The sequence below is a fragment of the Asterias amurensis genome, chromosome 4, assembly GCF_032118995.1.
Source record: "Asterias amurensis chromosome 4, ASM3211899v1".
Lineage (NCBI taxonomy): Eukaryota > Metazoa > Echinodermata > Asteroidea > Forcipulatida > Asteriidae > Asterias > Asterias amurensis.
The window spans coordinates 23158239-23162444 of record NC_092651.1 but is presented as its reverse complement, the minus strand read 5'-3'; positions in this window follow the sequence as shown (position 1 = coordinate 23162444).

Sequence of the window (4206 nt, the reverse complement as noted above, 5' to 3'; positions counted from 1 at the left end):
GGGATGTTTTTCATTAAGAAAATTCATACAAAACAAGATGGACAAAAGGTAAAGACTAAACTTTCACCACAAATTTGTTTTCAAGTAGTATTTTTTTTCCATTTCACTTTTCCTAGTTCTCTTTCAATTAGTTGGGGAAAATTTGACTGACCAAAATCACTGGTCAACAATACAGTAACCACGTTTGCAGGTTTAACGCTCATAACAGATGTAATATTATTTATGAAAACTTGATTACTCTTATGTAAAATATTGTTATATGTGTGAATTACACATATAAAAATATTTGGACCTACAGTTCACAAAAACTGTGTTCGCACTGAACAAATATTTTGGGTAACTTATACCATGACGCTGGGTAACGTTCCGACAGGTTAACTTTTCCACCGTCTGCACTTGGATTTATTTGACTCGGCTAAACTTACAGAGACCGTGGGTAAACAAACCGAGCTGACCCCCTGCGTCACATTGAATAGATAATCACAAAAGTCTTATTCTTCCATGACAAAACAAGTCAGCTTCTTCTGGTCACTGACGTATGGGAGATTTAACCAAGTCGTCGCGTCCGCATTGGACTTTCCGGCTCGGTTAAACTGACCTGGTCAATCTTCCTGGGCACCTTTGGCTCGGTTAAACCATGGTTAAACTACCCATTCGTGCTGGGTAAGTTACCTTGGAGGAAAACTTCCTGGGCTGTTCGCATTGGACTTAAAATGGTTAGTTTACCCACGGAGGAAGTAAGAGAAGGAGCTCGAAAGAAGGGACTTCAAAAGTCGAACCCGTGGTGCCGCGGTCGTTTAACGACACCTCGTAATCACCCACAAACCTTACACAGACAATGAGCGACCTGGCGTATAAGAGTTTACGCGTGCGCACTTGGTTCTTCACTCGACTATGGTGTCGTATGTCGTATGGACATAATACAGAAAAAAACAACTTTTTTGAGACCTGATAAAAATTGTGTACACTTGTGCTCACCAAATCGAAAAAACACAATTGAATACCAACCACCCTCGTGTGCTAATACCCAAATTTTGAACCACCGCTAGTGACCGGAAAGTCACAAAAAATGTAAAAATATGCCATGATGTTTCCGTGAAACACCACAAACGGTAAATGAAAATGTGTATATTCACAATTCTTGTCTCCAATGATTCAACTTTACACGCAGGCAAGAGCGCAGACTGGCGGTACCACATGTTCTGTACAAAGAGATTTAATCCCGCTCGTTAATCGGCCGTCCAGCTGGAGGTCTCCTATCTTTTTCTACTGGCCAGACAGGGGCATTGTCAGAGTATTCTTTTGTTACTCTGTAGTTTTGCGGTTCGTTCGAGCTCCTTCTCTTCCTTCCTCCATGGTTTACCCAAACTTTATCCAATGCGAACAGGGCTTAAGCTACAGTATCAATTATTACAGAGTTTAAACAGTCACTTTGCTACCAATTGGTTTCAGCAGGTATTACATCCACTGTACGGGGCAAGAGGTTTCCCTAATCAACCTAAGCTTGCAGTCTCCATATTATACATGTTCCCTTATATTATATTAAGGTTTTTCATTCACTTTGATAAACAAATTAATTGAACATCAGCATACACTGTTCAATAGGCCAATCAGCAGCTTGTAAAGCCCTTTAAATTTTGGGCTGCTACAATTTCTTCAAAACTTAACACACTTATTAAGTGGTAGTTATTTTTTAGCTTATAAAAAGCCCAGCAAGAATGCTACCAATTGTCTGTTTAAGTTTACTTTGGATGCTGCTAATTGACCTTTCGTCAAATTTATGACTCATCAGTTGAACTTGCATATCTGTTTATTATTTTCTGTACATTCACTTTTAGTTTGAATCAGTTTGCCATTTATTGTTGGAGAGTGTTGCCAAGATGCACACTATAATACAGTTCTGCAAAGAGTGTGGGATGTTTGTTGGTACAATGATTGAGTTGACTATAAACCGGATTCAGTGACACTACTATTCCTTTAATTAAGGAATGAGTTGCCGCTGGATCCACAATCATATCGGACTGTTGGAAAGCCTATGATTGCCTCAGTCAGGGAATTTTAAATGTCTCACAGTAAACCACTCCTTAAATTTCGTTGATCCCACCACTGCCGCTCCTACTCAAAATATTGATTGCAATTGATGGCAGATCAAAAGGAGTCTGCCGAGCACCCACGCTACCAGCTCTACTGACGCCTTCGGTTTCCAGCAAAATGCCGACCACTTCCAGCAAATCCTCAGTGATATCTATTGACTAAACCTGATTCAGCGACACTATTATTCCTTTAATTAAAGAATGAGTTGCCACTGGATCCACAATCATATCGGACTGTTGGAAAGCCTATCATTGCCTTAGTCAGGAAAATGTCTCACAGTAAACCACTCCTTAAATTTCGTTGATCCCACCACTGGTGCTCCCTACTCAAAATATTGAGTGCAATTGATGGCAGATCAAAAGGAGTCTGCCGAGCACCCACGCTACCAGCTCTACTGACTGTAGCAGTATGCCATAAGCAGACTGACTCAAGTCTAGTGTTAACTTTCCATAATGCATTGTACCACCTTATAACATGGCCGCCCGCATGTAACAGTCAACTCTCATTATCTGGAATAAAGCTTGACTTATAATCATAACATACAAAGTTGTATCATCTTACACTGATGCCTTCGGTTTCCGGCAAAATGCTAAATCGGATTCAGTTAAGAAATGAGTTACTACTGGATCCACAATCATATCGGACTGTTAGAAAGCCTATCACTGCCTTAGCCAAGAAATTTTTCAAATTTCGTTGATCTCACTACTGGTGTTCACACTCAAAATGTTGAGTCCCAGTGGTGGCAGATCAAGAGGAGTCTGTCAATGCACCCATGCTACAAGCTCTACCGACAGCTTTGGTTTTCGGCAAAATGCCTCCTTCGACCACTTCCAGCAAATCCTCAGTGATATCTTGCTGTTGTACAAACCACCCAAACGTTTTTGACTTGGACCCTCCAACAGTAACTCAAGTTGTAAAACTGTTATAGTACCCTGTCATTTATGGATACTTGACTAGTCTAACATCCAAAGATCCAGAAAGCAATTTCTTTGCATGTATTTTGGCATTCTCATTCTGCCACACCAGGCCAAACTAGTATACCACTACATACATGTAGCAGAAGGGAACACACCATGGTGCCACAAATCGGTGATGTGCTATGGGAACATAGAGGTCGTTACAGACACAGTACTAAAGTCAGTTTAAGTCATGGTTCAACTCGGTCAAGTTCAACTCAGTGTGTCTGAACGGATCTAAAGTTAGACCGAATCGAGTTAAACCCACAAAAGTTAAACCGTTGAGCGAGGGGGTTTATCTTAAGACCGCTTCGGATTTGTCTTTTAACACTGCGTGTGGACAGAATAAAATAGACCACATCCGGACTAACTCGCGGTCGCTGACCCATTGACCTCCGTGATCGTTATGTAATACTCATTGACCAATGAACACGGCCAGCATCTGAAGAAAGCGCGCGTCCTTTTTGTGTTTTGTAAGGACGCCAAAATTGATTTGTCAACAGTCTTTTTCCTATCGCTCGTGAGATTTTTTTTTTGGGGGGGGGGGGGCAATAATTTTATCGCAAATTTTACATTGAAATTAAGATGATTATAGGTCTATAGTCACAGAAGCCCCTAGACACTTGAGTCCGTCCGTTTTTGCCGTTCAGATTCAGAATCATGTCTGCATCGAAGGGGAGTTCGAAATCTGCGTTCAACCAACTGGTCAGAGGGGGAGGTCAAGGCCTTAATCGCCCTTTGGGGAGAATTGAAAATACAGTCGGCCTTGGAGGACCCTCTGACCAGGAACACGAAACTGTCAAAGCGATTAATGGAACTGGGATATTACCACGAACCCGCTGCAATCAACAAAAAATCAAGGCTCTTAAAGGAACACGTTGCCTTGGATCGGACGAGTTGGTCAAAACAAAAGCGTTTGTAACCGTTTTTTTATAAAATGCATATGGTTGGAAAGATGTTTTAAAAGTAGAATACAATGCTCCACACAAGTTTGCCTCGAAATTGCGTGGTTTTCCTTCTACTGTGCGAACTAACAGGGTCGGCCATTTATGGGAGTCAAAATTTTGACCCCCATAAATGGCCGACGTGTTAGTCGACGAGGTAAAAGGAAAACCACGCAATTTCAAGGCATGTTTGTGTGGATCATTGTATTCTA